The 22,549-nt window shown below is 34.2% G+C and overlaps 1 long non-coding RNA gene across 1 annotated transcript; it reads right to left on the minus strand.

Annotated features, from left to right (window-relative positions):
• Positions 1 to 944: 944 nt before the first annotated feature.
• On the minus strand, positions 945 to 22,097 carry LOC117342798. Its single transcript, XR_004535897.1, has 2 exons — positions 21,841 to 22,097; positions 945 to 1,847 (listed from the first exon to the last, which is right to left on the minus strand). It is a non-coding gene; the product is annotated as an uncharacterized LOC117342798 (long non-coding RNA).
• Between the last annotated feature and the right edge of the window lie 452 nt (positions 22,098 to 22,549).

Here is a 22,549-nt window from a genome sequence, read left to right on the forward strand (position 1 = left end):
TATCTATCCTAGTCTTTCAAGTGCTTTTTATGTATATAATGTTGATAGTTTGTCTTGGTTTTATCGATTTTGAACTAACGGTATGACTTCGTTTACGTGTTACTGTACTCTTGTAATCCTCAGACTTGAAATGTTCTGCTAACACTCTGTTCTGAGTGTATTTGTATTGACTGTGGGGACACATATTATACGTTTTTGTTTGGTGACGTTATCTATATTGAATGTAATGGAAGATATTAAACGTCTTTGTCTGGTTACGTCATTTGTATTGACTGTAAAGACAGATATTAAAAGTCTTTGTCTGATGACGTGATTAGTATTGATAGTGAAGACAGATATTAAATTTGTATTGATAGTGAAGACAGATGTTGAAAGTCCTTTTCTGGTGACGTCATTTGTATTGACAGTGAAGACAGATGTTAAATTAGTATTGATTGTGAAGACAGATGTTGAAAGTCCTTTTCTGGTGACGTCATTTGTATTGACAGTGAAGACAGATGTTGAAAGTCCTTTTCTGGTGACGTCATTTATATTGACAGTGAAGACAGATGTTGAAAGTTCTTTTCTGGTGACGTCATTTGTATTGACAGTGAAGACAGATGTTAAATTAGTATTGATTGTGAAGACAGATGTTGAAAGTCCTTTTCTGGTGACGTCATTTGTATTGACTGTGAAGACATATTAGAAGTACTTTTCTGGTGACGTCATTTGTATTGACAGTGAAGACATATGTTAAATTAGTATTGATTGTGAAGACAGATGTTGAAAGTCCTTTTCTGGTAATGTAATTTGTATTGACAGTGAAGACAGATGTTAAAAGTCCTTGTCTGGTGATGTGCTTGCATCTTTTTTCTTATCTTACTTCAACATCCAGGCACTTTTGAATAGAGTGAATTTAGCGAACATAATCCTTGAAACGTTTGGCACAAATAAATCAACAATGGTGTTGAGAAAATATCTATTATTATATCAAATAACATCTGTAAATGATTAGATATAAATATATTGATAGCATATTCAACATCAATACACTCAAAATTAAAATATTCTACTATAATTTAACAGCAAAACTTACAGTCACTAGGAGTCAAAACCACACCGTGGATGTCATAGATCAAACAACATAAATAACGCTAGTTACGGTGTGAGCTTCTTTAACTATCTGATATCTCACCTGTTATGTAGGAAAATGCTTATGCATACATCTTTACTCGCATAATATTTAATTAGTATCCGCGGAACGCTGTCAATAGGTAAGCACAGTGAATTTAGCCCTCTGAAACAAAGCAGAGATGTGGCGTTGATATGCCATTAAAATCCTGCGGAGTTGAAACCTATTCTGTCAGTAGCACAATTTGATGTGACGCTGAAACAGTCATCATAATCTGCTTTCAATTTCTTAGTAGACTTACATTATATTTGTATGAAACTCATCTACAAATCTAAGAAGTACACAATTCATGATCTGGAAATAATCGCAATGATAAATTCTAATGACAACCATTAATAAAAACGACAACAACCAGACTTGTATACTGAGAAACGTCTTTAGAGGCAAAGAGTTCATTGCAGATTAATTGAGCATCCTATATTTATTTCCCACGTCGTGTTATGCCACAGCTCCTTGGACAAACATAAAGCCCTTCCTGGCATTTGGCTGCGCAGTCATCAACGACGCTGTCATAATATTGGTCTGCTTCCGGTGCATATCCATCACATTCATTCCTGATGCAGGATCGGTACCGTTCCTGACAGACTATTTGACAGCGAAATGAATGGGACAGTGAGAAGGCCTGGGTATATGTCGTTACGCCAAAGACGACAAGCAGGACGAATATCATGGTGTTCTACAACAGAAATTAAAAGTCAATGTAAAATATAGAAATGACTTTTCGTCCTAAACATAAACGGAAAACACACCAAAGTAAACAGGAGGGTAACGCTAGGAATTGAATAGATAGTACAGCAAAGACAATTGAACACATACGAAGATTAAAAGGAAGACGACATTAGAAAATCTGAAAGACAGATCAACAATTGAAACAAAATTGCTCCTTCGTAAAAAGACTAGTTCAATGCGGAGGTCACGTAGATAAGCTCTTTATTAAAATACAGTCTTTCAAACACGGTTAGATATATATCATTACCGTATCATTACCTTACGTTTAATTGTGTTGGAAAGTTCAACAGAATATTTGTATGAAGACCCTGACCAAAATATATCATCAACTCTCATCATATCGTGTTTATATCATATTCATATAGCACCACAGCATCAAAATTTCACTCCCTGATAGCTTTTCGATGCATTAAATGGTATGGTCATCGTGTCACTACTAGAAACATTATTACAGATTTTATATACAAAATGATCGTTCTAATAATTCACCTTGATCAACCATCCACAAACGAATTTGAATAAATATGTTTAGCTTCCAGGAGACAGATAAGACATATAATAAGATATGTAATGTAACAGAGGCGGACAAACCAATCTGATAGCTTTGCATTTTGCAATCTTACATGATAAATTACTGCCTAAAGAACTGAGCGGATCCCCTCAAAACTTCGACAGATCACAATGTTGGCACCATTAATTTGTACTTATCTCATATATCTAACGAATATCCGTTTGTTTCGATCATTCGTCCACATTGAACTCTGCTGTTGCTATCGCGGATGGAGCCAACATACGCATACAGTTTTAATATAGCTTATGCCTGACCTACTGCTCAATTCTAATTTGATGAAGACCACTAACGAGTTCCTTTGTATCATGGTGTTAGTTTGATTTTAAGTGTTAAGTAGATTTTCACCGTATGTGAACCTCATTTAGTCACTGCCATCTGCAAGCTAGAACTGACAATTAAAGGCCATGTGAATTCTGACGACTTTGCAGGGTTTGCACTTTTACAAAGACAAGTCTCCTGTGGCTGAAACTTCCGGTTGACAAAGACAAAACAAATGTATAGCTTTACAACAAATATCTCCATCCACCAACTATAGGACATTTACGGCTGGTGTTTTCTTGTGTATTCATCCATCGTCAAAATGTGTAATAACAAAAACTTAAGGGAATGTTAAATCGGCAATTTTATTTTGATCTTATCATTTCTCTGTTTAAGAATAGTGCCTTCCAGCCCTCAACTAACGAAGGTATCCATTAATTCATATGGAAGCGGCATTTCATGCGTTTTACAACATTTGTATTCTTAAGAGCAATTTTGAAACCTGATTATTTGTCTTCCAACACGATCATAATAACGTTACCACTTTTCATTGTATTCATGATTCGAAAATACATCTAAATGACAATAGCATTTTGTCTATAACAACAACGACGTTTTTGTATCAAACGTTCCACTAACTACAGTAAAATGCGAGTTACGACGTTTTGCAACTAATGTTTAATAGTTACTTGTTTGATAAACTATTTAGAAGTTTCCATGTAGATCTAAAACTTTTGTTATATTTCACCTTAGTTCATTGATTTTGAGTTTGAATGATGGTTTCTTTATTATGTAGGTATGTTTTGTTGTTTCAAAAGAAACCTCACAAAATCAATATACGAGAGCTGATTGATATGTTATGAACCTCGTATTGAAGGATTTGAATTATGCCGGACATATTGTATTATTTTCAACATAATCCCCTTCAGTATCTATATACTTTTGCCAGCAGTGTTTAAGGGCCTCAATGCCACTTTTATAGAACTCCTTCTTTTGACTGTCCAGAAAATCATCCACTGCATGTTAGGGTAAGGGTATGAGTTAGCGTGCCTGAAATAGCCGTTTTCAGTTTTGGAAATAGATGAAAGTCTGATGGAGTGAGATCAAGTGAATAAGGAGGATGCTCAATCAATTTAAAGCCACACTCGTGAAATGCAGCCATGACAATGACAGACTCTTTCACCCTAACCTTAACCGAGTTTGTTCATTTTGCAAAAGCAGCTTGTCTTGTTTACTTAGAGTGCTACTTCGTCGATAAAAAACTAACAAAATAAGACTGGTCCTTTGGTACACGGCCCTATAAATAGTCAGAGAATAGTAGGACTTAAAAAGAACATCTTTGAGTACCTCCTTCAATATGAGGCTCACAAATTATCAATAAACCCTCGTATAACTTCGTTCAGTTGACCTCAAACAACAGTTTTGAGAGTGTTCATATATGAACAGTTGTATCGGAAATGAATTAATGTTCTTTATTAATGGATTCTTTGAGAATGTCTTTAATTGGGTTCGATTTTCGTAAATTGTGTCTTGATGAAACAGTTAAAATAACAAACATTTATTTTGCAAAGGTTTTAAACTTTGAGTTTTTAGGTTACGCTACAACACCTGAATATGTAGTTCCTTTTCCAGTTATGAAATATAAAAGGTCCACTCTGCCTGTATTCACTTTTTTTTGCATGACATATATTCAACTGCCGCAAAAATATGTCTTTTCTACGTAGCGGCACATATTTTTCTCTCATATTTGTTGAAGACATTTGCTGATTTATTTTCACATCAGTAATTATCATTTTAGAATGATGACTTTACTTGCATCTTAATATGAAAAAATGAAGCATTTTTCAATTTACCAAACCTCAATTTTGATGTTTAACTCATCAACCCATTGTGTCATATTTTTTTTCCCTATTTTATACCTGTTCAAAAATGGGTTATAAGTATTCTCTATAAAAGGTAAAACCTGGTAATAGGCCACAACGTAAATAATGATATGATATTTTGTAAGTAAACTGAGTAAGCAAAGTTGCCGATATTTGTCTGAGGTAACCTAGTTGCCTGGTCTCTATCCATAAAAGTGCCTGGCGACACTTAAAGAAAACTACATGTATGTGATATACAACGTCATTATATACCTATTTGGAGGTTTAATTTTTTATGAATTTTATTTCCTTCTACCCTGAGGGAACAGCATTGCAACTGTTCTATATCTAATTTAGATAACTAATAAGTTTGCTGGATGATATAGCATAAAGGATTATGATGAGTTCTAAGATTTCAGTGCATTTAATCTAAGTTGTAATCAATACTTTACACAGCTGATTTGAACAAATCTGGATGTATGTCACCGCCAATAAGATGACTTGAGAATACACATGAGGCAGCAGGACATCAGAGTTTGAATTTCAGTAAGAGAGACTGACGTGCAGAACGAGGAAGAAGCGATAAATAGGTCGACACATACTGCAAGCAAATTGTGCATAGCCTGTAGAAAAAAACATCCACAGAAGGAAATGAGCATTCATTTTGTATAGCGTTAAAACCATTTCAGTACATTTGGAGGATTTGGAAATGCTATGACAGCAGCATTAGTTATTGACTAGCTTATGTCGCCTCCTAAAAGAGTACAGATAGCCACTCATGGTTAGTAATCTTTCGGAAGATCTCCATTATGTAGAATCATCCCTTGAACGAAACGTGCACCCTGATCAAAAAACAAAACATATTTCAAATGTGTTACATGAGTTACAAACTGTTTAGGCTGTTTTCTAAAATTAACATCAAAACTAAATATACACCTTATAATGATCGAATGGTAATGTAATTATGCTGAACAGCTTTCGCTCTAAGTTATGTTTGTGAACTGGAGGCACTTTATACAAATCCAAAGTTTTGCACCATTAGCGTTTAAGTGGTTCGAAAACTATTTTTCAAGATTTCAATTCTTTTCAACTTTTACATGATGATAGAACACGTATTGAAGCTAATTTTTAAGTAAATCAAAAGGATGAAATGATCTTATTTGCATCCAAATGTCTAAATTGGATAAAAGATCATGAATTATATTACAGGAATGTAACGATTAAGAATTTATGTAAAAGGGACCTACACGTCATTGATGCATGCTTTGACAAATTGTCAATTCATTCATCACGTTGGCACTTTGGTTTTTTTTTTATTTAAAAGATGAAAATGCAAGTGTATAATTGTGTATTGCTATCTATAGTACTACAAACGTGCAAAGTTTGAAAGAAATCCGGCAGTTGGTGGTTTCTTTAGCAAATTTAACATTAGCTGGAATCCCATTAATGCTTAAAACATTATCAGTTTCACGTTCAAGTCATATGATATTATGCATACATGAAAATGCAAGGAAATGACGATATATTAAACGATTATATTAATGGGAAAATATTCAGGAATATCATTTATAAAAATAATCAGCTCACGGTGAAATCTATTATAGTAATCAATAGAATCGTATAGAAACAGCCATCTGGGAATATCTCATCACCGACACAATCAATGTTATTGTGTTAAATATCTATTAATTTCTGTAAGATAAAAAAGGGATTGATAAAAAGAGCTTTTAATACCTGTAGTCTTCGTATCACTAGATAACATTTTCTTTCATCCATACTTGATCAATAAGTAAATGTAAACTTCATTTAATTCAAAACAATTGCGAAACGGGTTAAACGAAATGTATCACGATTGTTGGCCCGGATGGAAGCGCAAACGGAGGCTTAGTGTTGGGTGAACCGGTGTACCAAGAGAAAACCCACGTTGTCGGGGAGGTGACCCAGATACCCTTTCATGTCCGGGAATCGAACCCCGGCCGCCTAGGTGAAAGGTTATTGTGCTACCACTGCGATCACCTAAATGTGCAACCCGATCACCTCAATAGGTAAATGGCAAAGGCAAAACTTCGACACGTTCTGCGTAATTTATTGAGCTAAATATCAATATTATTCTATGTAGGAAATGTGAATAAGAACACTTCAAGGGATGATTATTTTTATTACACTCAGAGTTAGAAAAAAAAAAGATCTTGATGTCGAAACATCATGATGTCATTCGTGAAAGAAACGTTGATATACACCAATGAAGAAAAAAACCGATATTTCTTTATCCGAAATAGGTATAGAACGGGCGAAGAATTAACTGCTATAATCTAACACTCGACCTACTGACAATACTAGTATTAGATAGGGCCCTCTTCACTTCTAAGTTCCAATGGCACAACTGGTAAACTTAATGACCCCGGACGCCAAAGTGAAGCTAATAGGTACAAATCCTGGTAAAGTGAATTTCCAGTCTAATATATGGTAAACGTGTTTAGGAGCCAACAGGGAATAACGGTATTCCAAGATTTACTTAAATGACATCATTACAGTCTATTAGAAAAAATACAATGGTTCTAGGCTGAATATTTCCGTGAATTAAATTTAGGAATATAGTAGAAGGTATAAAACGCACACCTGAGGGTATCATATGGAATAGTGAAGGTATAAACTGGATATTCCTGTTACATCGAGTACTGATCAATACGCTGGCATATACACACAACCTCGCTAAATAAAACCTCGATATAACTTTTTGATGATTAAGGGGTTTATGCATGGAAATATATCATATAATGCATTGTCAGATAAAGTGACAGGTCATAAGTTTTAAGAGACGATGTCATGTGATAGGGTGTAGCATACAACGTCGTGTGATACGTTAGTTCATACGTTAATGTTTTAAACAGTCGATTAACATTGCCACAGTGGCGGGGTTCTAACCCCTACCACTCGCCCACACGGTTGAAACACGGCTGAAACACCGGCTGACACCGGCTCATCACTCGAGGGGTCATCGGTGTAGTTGTTGGACAAAACGAAACATTTTGTATTCAGGAAAAGTAAACGTATCCACTTAAACGAATATTGGACTTACAATGGTATGATTATTGAGTTGGTAGATCAATTCTGTTAGCTTGAGCTTATTCCTAACTACAATGGTAAATTTACTTGATATCAAGTAGATATCAAGGTATCGCGAGACCCCGCATGTTGTGTGTATTATTTAATAAAAGAGAGAAGTGGAGGACAAAACTAATTTTTATATTAATGTGCCCTGCTTATTCTGAATTGAGAAAATTATATATTAGACCATATTTTACTGGCGCCCATCGGTATACAAGTTGACTCAATCATTTGCGAGTAAAAAATTAAGTAAATACTTAATTCATGCCACGTCTGTGACGTATTCACAATTAAATGTTTGTCATTATGTTATTCTGCATCAAGAGATCAAATTGGTTTTTGAGTGTGTTGATTATATTTGTTTCTGTATTAGAATTAATTCGGCTGTGTTCTCTTCTATGTTGTACACATGGAGTATTATATATGTATCCCGGGATCCCATAAGCTGTGTTGCATTTAGAAATAAATTGAATTGAGTTGAATTTAAAATTGAATTGAATACTGACGCTGTGTGACACAGTGTGGACGAGTGTTGGGGATCAGTGGAGGAAAGGAGTTGGCTAACTTACACTTTCTTTCTGTAAGTGATACTTAATATTTTAACTGAAAGGAGAGTAAATATAGTACACCACTGGAGACTCATACTGCAGTACATGTTGATTGTTTAGAGGAACAGGGACGGATCTCCAACATGGAGTGATGAGAAGTAAAGGGTCGTATCTCAAATTTATCGTTTTTTTTTTATTTTGATAAATTACAATTCCGACTGAGTTTTTCTAATAGAATATGTACTTTAAATCAATGGAAATTGTCTAAGTCTTTTAAATCACATAGTATTTTAACAGAATTATACCATTTCAATTATGATATAATGTACAGATTCTATAAGAGAATTTCACTCGTAGTTGTAATTTATAAAAATCTAAAAATGGATAAATTTGAGATACGGCCCTTTACTTCTAAGCACTCCATGTTGGAGATACGTCCTTGTTCCTCTAAACAATCGATGTGTATGTGTACAGTTAAAAAATTAATGGAAATCTAAAACATTACCGATAGCATACTGTGAGGATTCATTAGCATACATTTGTTGAGACCGATTTAGCGGATTCATTTTGCTTTGAAAGCCAAAAAGCCAAAACTTATTTGTAACACCGATTTGAAATTTCACAGACGACTAGGTTATGTTAAGAGAAATCAGTGATCAGCCGCGGCTAGTGATTTTTGAGGCAGGGTATATCTGCTGCATGAAGTTATTCGGAGAATGTTATTGAATGATGATTTAAATGAATTACTTGCAGGATAAATACCGAATAACATTTGTTAAATGATATATAAAACTTCATACTTAAAAGCTAATAGCCCCAGGACAGTTCTAATAATATAATTTTCTACGTAGAAAACATTACTGAAAAATATCTCTAGGACCACAGGTCTTTTTTTTAAAGAGGTTTTCTATCCAAAGTAGATTTCAATTTCATGCAGTGATATATAACGTCTAAATATAAAAACGGAGTCAAACAACATTATCGATAAGGCATGTTTTAGGAGATTTCTAAAGTAATATGGCTATTGTTAAAAGTAGGGAATCCAATTTGATAATTTCATATTGGAATGTAAATGCAACAGAACAATATGCTACCCTTTCAAAATATAACCAACAAAAATTGATAGAATTTGAGGATAAACAATTTGGTGATGTTACATGTAAAACACCCATTTTTTCTAATCTGACAAATCAAAGCACTGTTTACAAACGGCAAAGGGAGAACTTAAAAACTACCCCGGTAAATTTTAATAAGAGGATAAGATGTATTACAAAGAATATCCATCAGCGTCTTCAGTAATAACAAATATATTTCTCTCATGTGGCTAATATTTTCATATTTTTCACTTGTACTTCGCACGTGTGAACAATATCCAAATATTAGCCCCACTCATGAAATATATTTGTTATTATTGTTTCATATTTAAAATCCCGGATTAGACCCACCTTTTGTTCATATTTTGCCTTCATTTTGTTTTCTTTGAGTTAGAATCACTTATAAGCGTTTCCTCCGTTACATAAGAATGATAGGATTTCTATCAATATCCACAGACCACATGCTGCCAGGAGACAAAAGCAATATGTCTACCTGATTTATAGGCGATCTACAGCCATATCTTTGAAGCGATTAGTCCGTTACATAGATGTGACACATCCATCACAGATCACCTGCTTTCCAGAGGACGCTGGTCATGTCAGACCGTATACACTTGGGAGCGTTCGCTATGGTACGACATTACTTTTCCATAATCACCATTCAGTTTGTTAAAAAGATAAAGATGACATGTCCCCATATCTTAGATAGACGTTCAGACGCGTTCATCTTGATCGGGATATACGTAATGAAGAATTCTAACAGTAAAGCGAATGAGACGTTATTTTGTCTACAGAAACATGTAAAATATGGAACCTTTTAGAAAATTTAGCATTAATATTCTGACCCTTACTCGATGACATGAGGAGAGTGTTTACAAGTACGTTTTGTGAGAATATTTACGCCATTTACGTTCGGGCCACTCATATTTACCTCCATTTTAAACAGGCATGTTTGCAATTTATACAATTAATTATACTGACTGTGGCAGTTATAATTTAAAGATGATCAGGTTGGTTTGTATTCCTATCAATACATATTATTATTTAAGAATAGCCCTTTCTGGAATGGGACGAACATAAGTACAATGTACTATTTAGTAGTGTCATTTCAATATCGAAAACCAGAAAAACGGCCTTGAACGGAAATGATAGCCTTTCTAACAGAGGCGAACACCAAACAAAGTGCCAAAAAACTAGCCAGTATCAAGATAAACATAAGAAAAAAACGGCAAAGGAAAAAGGTACGAGATGATGATTCCAAATATAAGCGGGTGACACAATGATAACAAACTTGACGTTATACGCACTGACAGAATAGCCCAATAATTGATGGAATATCAAAACAACTGATTTACTTTTGGTGGGATGTCGTTCAACTACAGAAAGTAAACAGATTATAAGATACAAAAAAAAAAAAAAAAAACGTGTGTGAGCCGAATCAGGAACAAGTTGGTCCTTCCTTAGTCCATTCACAATTGGTTTGATAAAGTTTTTTTCTAACTACAAAAGTGTAAATCATAAATGATGATTAAGATTCGTCTATTCTTTTTAAGTAAACTTTACCTTGCAGACATTATAATGTATCACTACTCCAAGCAAGCATTGAATCTTGTCCACAGTGGGAGAAGGACCCCAGCTACTCACAGCTGGTTGGTCAAGTGCGGTCTTAGGTGAGCCACTTAAAAGATAAATAGTAGTACGTAATAGTAGTAATCTTCATATACAATATGTTAAAACAAGGCGTATTCGATGTCCTTCTATTTGATAAACAAAATATAGAGGGGGTGGCAAAAATAGCTGTACACATAACAACTAGTATACCTCAGCACTTTATATAAACCATACGAAATAAATGTAACTAATCAATAGTGATCTATCAGTTAAAACTTGCAGATTGTTTGTTCTCCTACAAGGACAAAAAGGAATTTACGACATACACTTTATCTTATAATACATGTATCTAATGGCTACCAGCTTTAAACACATTATACGATTTCGTCTAGACAAGAATATTATTTCTAGTCGTATTTGTCAATTTGAAATGTTTAAATTCAATTTTATCTTTCAGAGGAAAATTTATATCTCAATTATTGGCTAGTAGTTCTCTTTAGAGAGACATATAAAGCTCCCATATCTAAAATAAAACTCGAATTACATTTTACAACCTGAAACAAAGACATAGATACGATCGTCCTACGTCCGAACAGATGAAATTATCTTACATGGTGCAGTATCGGTAAATCTTAACATTCTAAATTACATAACGACAGGAATAGTCTAGAAACTATGCGGAGGGGGTTTAGAAATGATGGATCGGACAGCAAATGATTGGTACATTGTGAAATCGTTAATGATACACCGTGCCGACACAAAGCAATACGGAACAGCATGACTTAGATCTCATAAAATATATTGTGTACTTTGTCTAATAACTACTATGCATCATTACACTACAAACGAATGCGAGTTGGTAGTTGTAATTGATATTTGACAAGTTTGATGTCTGATATGTACGATACGTTCATTCATTTATAGGTGGTCGGGTGGCGCAATGTTAATAACACAGCGTAGATTATCGGGGTTCAGTACGGGGATCCCATATTCGACCACGTGAGTTTTCCCCTGACACTCCTGTTTCCTCCTACAGTAAGACCTCTTACCCGCTTACATCCGGGCAACAAGAGAGATTAATGATAATTTGATATACCATTTTTTCTAATTGTTGTAGAATAAATAGGTTTGTAATTACGGAAGTTGGCACGACTTCTCGCGAGAACAAACATAGACTGACTATAATCACGGACATTGTAAGGACAGGTGAGCACCTCATAGCCTTGATTAACTCACGTAATCCTACTTGTGAAGGAATAATTTGATGTTTTTTACCCTTGATGAATTTAATATCTCTGGTATTAGATATACAGTTTAATCTCCGTTAATGCAAAAATAATGTTCGAAATATCCGTCTTGTTGACTATCATGTTTGGGATCAATTTCTGGACGCTATACTCTGTAATCAGGAATGCTTACCATGGTTATAGGAATGTCAGTCGGAAAACAAATATTCTGAAAGACATATATATTAACAATAGCAGAAGCGGAGTGAAGTTCAAGGATAGTTGATTTATTCTATTAAATGTTAAACATAATGATTTACAACATAAAAAACACAAACGCCTAACGTTAATACTAATGATGTACAGTTGAGCCCATGGGAGTTGTCTTGAATCACGTCAGCAAGTATTATCAACATTAACCACGCTAATTACGTCACGCCAACCGTGTGGTCCTAAGAGTTGTCCAGAGATCAGCTTCCGGTGTGTCCGGAGACCAGCTTTCGGCGTCATGTGAGGACGAGAACACCAGTAATTATAACTGTTCCCTACACAACCGAGACACAGTAAGACATCCGCTTGATTACGCTTCATTTATTTAACACCATTTTGTCGTTGATATTTTGTGTCATTATCGGAATTAAGCCATGTAAGAGCATCCGGTGTTAGAAATCCATTTCGTAATTATATACAATGCATATTCATAGCCATTCACATCCAGGAAGGATTAACGTAATGCTATACAGTTGATATCACGGATGTAATTCCAACAGATGTTTGTTGAAATTATGATATTACGTAATCAGACACGCTGAATGTTAACTGATATTATTTGGAAAATATGTTTCTGTTTGTATGTCGCAAGATTTCCTCATGAAAATGCCAGGTGGTTCTGCTGTCTCCACCCAATTCTTGTTTTAAGAAACTGACATTACATATGCACTTAAATCCGATCTAGATTTACATGGCTGGGATCGTCAATGAACTTGTCTTTCCCTAACCCATAGTTTTTATAAATACGTGTTCCCCCACGTGGCAGCTCAATAATAATACTAATTAATAATGAAATGTTACATCTAACTTACAGTCTAGAAGTCGACCGGTCTGGTTTAATGTCCGTTTCCAACTAAAATTACATAACTTACTTTGCCAGTCTGCCACAAAAAGGATATGTTCGCCGGTATTTTCTGGCATTAAGTAGAGGGGAAGTGACACAAACTAGAAATGACAGACTCTCGGAGAACACTCTCGACTTCCTATACCTTTCTTGCTGTTTTTTTTTTTATTTCAGATGTAAAACGTATTGCAGACATGCTTGTTCAACTAAGGACGTCCGTAATGAGAGTTCCTGCAGTGTCTTTCCGACATATCAGCATAGCGAGAACCAAAGCCTGTCAAATAACCTATACCCATAAGGCCAATAGGATCTGGCAACAGAAACCAGTCTGTCGCCAGGAGCTAGCAACAGAAACCACTTGGCCGGCAGGGGCAAGCGACAGAAACCAGTCGGCCGGCAGGAGCTAGCAACAGAAACCAGTCGGCCGACAAGACTCGAAACCATTCTGCCTCCATGGACTTGTAACAGAAAGTAATTTGATATCTATATCTAGCATAGGAAATAAAATACCATTTATCTGAAATCTATGATGTATTTTTTTTATCTGTTTCAAGCTTAATTCAAACTTTTTTTTGTCAACTTAGTATACCTTTTATTGGTGTAAGAATTGTTTTAGTCCTACTCTAGAGTTGTGTTAATTGTGATAATTGACGCCTTCATATATTTGGCATAACAACCATATATTAGTATGAAGTTGAAGCATTGCAACGCGCCTTATCACGTGAAATACCAAATTCAATGACAGGAAATCTCATAATTAATCAGGGCGCACGTGGATTATTAATTGTATAACTTCACTAAAACAAAATAATTCATAATTCTCATAAATAGACAAATCAATAAAATTCATAAATAGACACGACGAGCGAAAATGAATTTTAGATTGAAATGTCGACGAGGTTTTGATTAACTGCCAAACGATGAAGTCATTATAATTCAGAGGAGTTAATGATTTTAAAACATGGACATGGAAAGATTATTTGTTTCTAGATGTGATCCTAACGGGCTTTTTCCAGTATGTCAAATGTCAAAAATCTAATCAAAACGTTGTATCATGCCACGATATGGTAAAAGAGAAAACTAAAGACTCTTGGTAACAGTCTTATACATGTTTACGGAAAACAGTTTTAGATCCATACGAAAACCAAAATAAAGTACATCTGGTAAAGTTTGACTCTGGTTTAACCATTAATGTATAACATATACCTATGAGGTACCTGTATACCAAGTCAACAGTTACAAGCGGTTAAGTGAAATTGAATGATGAAAACAGTGAAATAATAAGAACGAAATTGATAGAAAATCGAATATAATTAGTACCAGTATGTGAAATAATCAATATGCACATGCATTTCAGTATGGGATATATATGTCAACAGCATACTCGAGTATGGAGTGAAATCCGTGCCTTTCTTAAACACTGGATATCCGGCATTTAGGGTTTTGTAAGCGATGGCCTGGTGTCAATGATTTTGTGTATTGAGAACTTGGCCACGTTATATAAATAGTAATAGGTTATAGAAAAACTGGTTGAAATAAAATAAATCCAAAATTTAGAAAGATGAATGTTGATTGGATCAAGAACTAGATCAACTAGGGTTAATTTGCCTTTGGAATATTGATTTACTTTACTTTATATGGTGATATGTACAAAGGGTGATTTAATTATTATTATAACCAGCAAATAATAGTAAGAATTATAAATGCTAACAGGGATGAACTATTCTAATGGACCATTTTTTAAAACAATATTATCTACTGAAACCTATTGATAATATACAATGTATATATAAAACTATAGCCGGTATCAGGTTGTCATCACATCAGTTCAAAATTAAAAATGGCCGCAATCATAGCATGGATAGAAGACGCAAAATATGTGAATGCTGCAAAATTTTTGGAATAGAAGACGAGTTCAATTTGAACCTATGATGTCCATTTTACATACTGAAAGAAAAGTAGAAGTCCGACAAAGGGATATTAAAAGGCATTATTATAAATCATCAAGCGTTTTTAAACTTGTGCAACAATGAATTGCAAGATACAAGAAGATTGATTAAAAGTCATATATGTTAAACAACGAAAAACAACAAGCGACATTGAAGGATACAAACATAAGTACATGCATTCCATTTTTTCTTTACTGTAAGCGTGCAGAGTTTGCAAGTTTTATAGCCTGATCAATTATCCCGAGAGCCCAGTCTTAGTGATGGTCATGTCAACAAGTGGGGAAGACAGTTCAATGTAAAATATTACACGTATTGTTTATGTGTTTTTATGCTACATTCAATATATTTGATAAATGCATAATAAATGCCTTGTCACCCTCTCGGAGAGTGGCCTTATTCGTTCAATATAGTACTTGAGCTGTTTCTTGTAGATGCATAGATAATCTGATGGGAGTAATTAATCTTGGAAAATATATTTAGTTTGAATTTAAGAATACCATACTTTGACTAAAAGTGACTTGTATCGTTATACCTTACATAGGTATTCAAGGTACCATTTCGTATTCAAGAAAAGAATGCCTTCGAGACATTACTGTAACTTTAGTCTGTATGTTAGTATAATACAAGTACTATTACTAATAGCAACAGATCTGTATTTAACTCTTGTAATAAGTGGTATATTGACTCAGCGTTAATGAAATTGTCATCAAAATAGTGTTACCATGAAGGTACCTTACGTCTCGGAATATTGAATCGTCACTTTAAAAAGTTTGGTATAATGTTATTAAAAGTCTATTTCAAGATTAAAACATTTGTGTGAAAGCAAATTCGCGGAGACAAAGAGCAATTTCTAATCACCGAGATATTTTAAACAAATTTGAATTAAACTGAATAAACAGGACCAAATGCGAAAAGTGATTCCAACCTTCAAGTATCCTTCTCTTAATACCAGACATGTAAAAAAACTCTCAGTATAAGTAATAAAATGGAAAAACTTTATCTCTGATTTGATAAGTACCCGCCTTTTATACGCATATCTGGTGTGCCAGGAAGAGAAAATAATATACCGGGCAGTAAACAGACAATGCCGTGACAAAATGAAACCCCATAAGGCATTTTCCTGATCCAACCAATCGTACAAATGAAGTATGACACGTGCACTGTAACTACGTAGTTGTTAATTCATTCGGGATGTCTCGGGCTAACACAAGTTAAATGAAACACGCTGTAACATTGGGTACGTGTCTATACTTCATTCGGGATGTCTCGGGCTAACACAAGTTAAATATAACACGTCGTAACATTGTGTACGTGTCTATACTTCATTCGTGTGATTGGTTGGATCTGAAAAATGCATTATTCGTTTGGGTATCACGTTTGTCACGTAAATGTTTGCTTACGCCAAATATGGTATTTTACCGGCTAGACACGCCAAGTAGACGGTTTAATGCGAGAAACAAATCAGAGAAAGCTTGTCTTTAATTCAAATTTTTGCTCACCATGGCTCGAAAGAAAATAAGAATCGTTTCATGAAATAAAAATACGAAATGGAAACTCACTTAAGATCCTAAGAATAAAACGAATAGTATAGCGCTGTCAATAGAAAATATATGTACCGTTATTATTCAAACATGTGACAATATAGGCATAATTAACAATATCTAAAACGATCACGTGGTCTGTACGGTTCATATGCATGTGTATATAATACTATACGAATTCTTAATAATGAGGACATACAAGACAGAATGTCCAGAGCCCGGAAAACCAGCGAGGTACGCAGATATATTGTATATGTGTTTATCACCCTATCTTAAGTGATTTGTGTGACTAATAGACATCTATAGCTGGACCCTAAGTCATAATGTACAAGACGCACTTTTCGTGAGAAATTTCACAGGATAAATACATTTTTTTATGATTTAGAGAAAAAAAAGTGACTTTGTTTACTGACGGATATAAAATTGAAACATTAGTGAGGCGAACTTTTATAGAAAGTAATATCATATGCTAACAAATATAAATATACAATGTATATTAAAACATGGAAACATCATTGTGTATTCCCAGCTGAAACGTACCACTATAATGAAAACATTAGCATTCAACCTTGTATATAGTGATAAGACTATCAATAGGTACATTAATATAAGAACTGATATATAAACACATGATAATAAGTGACCAGCGCCGGTGATATTATGGTGATGACGACAGGTGAACTGCCTTCCAAGCTATATATAGTACGACATTGAGTATACGTAAACATTTATCACTTGAAATAAGCTTAATTGACCAACCGATCAACAACTCTGGATAGCAATTTACAATTTGATTGAAATATATTTCATTGCCGTTAATAACAACGGGATTGTGAACAACTTATTCAAAGCCCAATCCCTACACTATAGCATATGTATGTCTGCACAGAAATCAAGATGGCATGAAAGACATTGTCTAACCATTACATAACATAATTGCGTATTTATGACACAAAATATCCCGTTTACATTTCTTTGTGATATTGAGCATACACTAGTAGTTATGTCTACAGATGTCCCTTGATGGTCTGAAATATCGTGCTCTATGTCGACAGTGTTAGCTAGTGTGAATACGTTGGAAAAAATGGAGTCAGTTAATGTACCACACGTGCGTCCACTTCTTGTCCATTTCATCAGTAAAGTGGACAATTAAGAACACGATGAAGAAGGCTTATCTTAACCCGTACACGACATGAGTTAGTCATGTTAGATATTTACCTAATAAAGAAGCCTTATTTAATACTATACACGACATAAGATAGACTTGTTTAATATTTACCTAATGAAGAAGCCTTATTTAAACCTATACACGACATGAGATAGTCTTATCTAATATCAACTTACGTAAAATTTAAGACTGTACATGTACCGAATACTGAATCTGTCATATGTTATATATTAATATGCTCTCAAAACGTATAATTGACAAAATAACCTTGGATGAATTGACTTCTTCATTAGTTTAAACAATAATGTTCATGTACATAGCAAATCCAGTGATATTTAACAAGCCTGTAAATCAGTGCTCTGCAATGGAACAGAAGAAACTTGACGAACTGTTTATATGTATCATGGCTTACGATGGATCTTGCTATTGACATCTAATTTGTTAAGCTGCTTGTTAATTTCGGCAAAATGCAGTTAAACAAATTAAATGTCAAAAGCAAGACCCATGGATAGCCAAGATACGTATCAACAATTTGTCAAGTAACTTCCGTTCCATTGCACCAGAGTACTGATTTACAGGCTAGTAAAATATCACTGGATTTGCTATGTACATGAACCTCAAACAAGACTATCTCATGTCGTGTATATATTTAAATATGACTTCTTCATTAGGTAAATATTAAACAAGACTATCTCGTGTCGTGTATAGGTTTAAATAAGGCTTTTTCATTAAGACCAATAAGCACGTCCTCTTATAGCCAGATTACGAAATTTTAATTCATTAGAACTTTATTCTTTCGTTTTAATTTGACCCGCTTAAATAGCCGGTTATACGAAACTCAGTATATATAATATGATAGCCTTCAGATAGGTTACTATATTTACATTTGGTGTGGCAATGCCCTTATATATTACTAGTAAATCCCTACCAAAAGCAGCTTCATCTATGAGAGTATAACTGAAGTTGCCCTGTAAACAAAGATGGCCGCCATACATTGTAAAGTCACATTGACATGAGATTTTAATATTAATATTTTAGATTCATAAATAGAACGTAAATATAAGCGATAAACTGCCTAGATGCGGCAGACCTACTGGTATAACTGCCACATGTGTCACAGACAAACAATCATGGTGCGCTAGCGCGCACCATTCAGTTTGTCTGTGACACATGTGGCAGTTATACCAGTAGGTCTGCCGCATCTAGGCAGTTTATTGCTTAAGTAACGGCGCTAGTGTAGCCATCATAGTATCATCTATATGACTAAGAATGACCGATCTTTACAACAGCTATACGGTAGCTTGTCTAGTTAATAAAGACATCACAAATGAGTAGTTTTACATTTGATCAATAACGTTACATTATGGCATAAGTGTACATGTGTGCATTAAGATAAGTGTATTATAAGAAAGATTTTTTACCATAATTAGTGGGTGTTATTTAAAACTCTCATGACATTATTTAAGCATTGAAAAGCATTCAGTTTATACCACACTTAGACTTAAATATTAATGCGTTTTGAATCGCTGACACGGTAAACTTTGACCGGGACTACCTTTTAATCGCGTGATTCATGACGTTTTGATTAACTGACACATGAAGGCCGCTTCACGCCGTCGCAGATATAACACACAAAATAGTTTGCACCTGTTTTTTTTTTTTTAATTATCATTCATACGGATTTCAATAAGATTAATGCTTTGAAGAAATAGAAAAGTTAATTATTTGTTACGATTTGTAGTCAAAGTATTGCCACAGATATATGAAATTTGTCAGTTTTGCAGATTAATCTAACTAGTAGAAACAGGTCACATAATCTCGTAGATGTTATATCTAGTATTCAAAAAATAAATTGCTAAAGCTGATGTGTTTGTAACTCTTGAAAAATAAGTGACTCGGGTAAAACAATTACCATACACAACTACCACTCGTTGTGTAACCTCTATTTTACAAAAAATATAAAGATAAATTACAGGACATCATATTCAAACATCATTTTACTCATCACTGATTTACGCATCAAACTTATTATCATGTGTTACTGTTTAATAGGGTGATCATGCTGTACACATATCTCAATCCGAACCACCTAATTCACTGTCCTGTTGACCAGGCGTTATAATTAAAATTTATGACACGTGTATGCAATCAGTACTAACTATCCGCTTGTCCTCCAATTATTAGGAATTCCTCCAACCGTACGGAATGGCCGATAAATTGCTCTGTCCAATTACACATAGCTTTCATAATTACTACAAATAACACCTATTCACTCATTAGGGGAACACAATTATAGACTTTAAGTATGTGGTGCACATGGTCGATATTTTGATCAAGGTGAATTCCAAAGCTGTCCTGGATTCACATACATGGCGTTTACAAACAACATGTATATTGTTTGTTTAGCACGCGAACGACTAAACCGAGCGATAAAGCATGCTATATATAGTATTGGGTAATCTTTACCGAATACGATATTTATAATGGTCCTAATCTACATATCTTATATACGGTATTGGGAAGTCGTATCTAACCTCTTACGACACGAAATGTCTTACTTCATATAAAACAATAAGGCTGAATTACCTACATAAAACAATAAGGCTGAATTACCTACATAAAACAATAAGGCTGAATTACCTACATAAAACAATAAGTCTGAATTACGTATATAAAACAATAAGGCTGAATTACGTACGTAAAACAACAAGGCTGAATTACATTCATAAAACAAAAGGCTGAATTACATTTATAAACAAAAAAGGCTGAATTACGTATATAAACAATAAGGCTGAATTACGTATACATGTATAAACTAAAAGGCTGAATAACGTACATAAAACAATAAGGCTGCATTATATATATATAACAATAAGGCTAAATAACGTATACAAAACAATAAGGCTGAATTACATTCATAAAACAAAAAGGCTGAAATACGTATATAAACAATAAGGCTGAATAACGTATATAAAGAAAAAGGCTGAATAACGTACATAAAACAATAAGGCTGCATTACATATAAAACAATAAGGCTGAATTACATATATAAAACAATAATGCTGAATTATATATAAAAAAACAATAAGGCTGAATTTTATATGTATAAAAAATAAGGCTGAATTGCGTATACATGTACATATATAACAATCAGTTTCATTTTAGGAATATTGCATCTTTTTTTAAAGGAAAACTCATTCATACTGTTAGAAAAATGATATTGTTAAAGACGCTTTTCTCCGACAAAGAATAATTATGATGGATTGAAACAAACAGTAGACTGTTGTATGTTTTATACAATACCATAAGTTATATACTTTCCGCTAATAGTTCTCTCCAGGGAGTGAGTAAGTAATTACATGTAGTTTCATCCCAATGAAAGTTCTACCTTGCTCCGCATCTATTTTAAGTTTCGGTCCTCTAAATGACCTTTGAAAGACGCTGGTTTTAATGTGTTCATTTGTTGGTGTAAGTTAGATATATTTTTATACAATGGGCGACTTTTTTATTATGTTTATTTTCACATCGAGTACAGTGCGAATTTATTTAAAATAAAATTCTTGATAAATCACAAAATTATATAAGCATAGACCCTTACTTTGTCAGTATTGACCTTCAGTAATGGAGTTTCAACTCTTATTTACTACGTGCAGTAAATACACATTTATTGTACTAAATGTTTATTGCTCCGTAACTGTATTCCAAATCATAAAATATACTGAAAAGAAATGCCGAAAATAAAAAGTTTAAAATTCAATTATGTTTTGATATTTACAAAATAAATAAGCACATGTATTTGGAATACCTAAATGTTAAATTATCTTTTCAACAGAAATTTTTTTCACATGACAAATTTGGAAATTTAAAAATTGACATCAAATCTTACTCACCATTTTTGATTTTTCTGTAAACAAACTTGATCCTTTCTTATCAAAACTCTAAAATGCTTGTTCCACACCACTTTGTCCTCGGTGTATGAGGAGATCTGGACGGTCGTGGGAGCTGTAGTAGTAATAGCGTCTTTGACAATGTTACGTTGTCGTTATCCAACTTTCCTATTCCTAGTCCAATGATATCGGAGGTTGTAGACAGCGGTACCGCTCTGATCTGTGAAGCCTACTTTGGCGAACTATATATATCGACTTTGTTGGATGACGGAAACGGCTCCGTATTCCCCGCGGTCCATTCGTGATGGAGCCAGCAATTCTCGTCATTGCTACGTAAACTTATAGCGTCCGATATGTTTATGAAACAACGTCAAATCTATTGCGCAAATTATACACAGTAGGGATAAAATATCGGAGTAATTGGAATAAAGGGATTTCAAACTGGAGATTACTATTATAATATCGCATTTATTTAGTTTTTTTCTTGGGTAAGGATATTATTTCGTCTTACATTTTCGGATTGCTATCTTTGGTATTCTACTTTTATCCTTTGTAAAAATGGCAATTTATAAATTGGTCTCAGCGAGGGAGCGTTATGGGTTATTTACCTAACCGATGTTGACAGATTCTGGACATTTGCTGGGCTCTGTCACGAAAGGCTCGCGGCATCTAATGTACAAAATGGCTAGTACGTCAGAAAAAGATGACGCGT

The sequence above is a fragment of the Pecten maximus genome, chromosome 14 (genome assembly GCF_902652985.1).
Source record: "Pecten maximus chromosome 14, xPecMax1.1, whole genome shotgun sequence".
Lineage (NCBI taxonomy): Eukaryota > Metazoa > Mollusca > Bivalvia > Pectinida > Pectinidae > Pecten > Pecten maximus.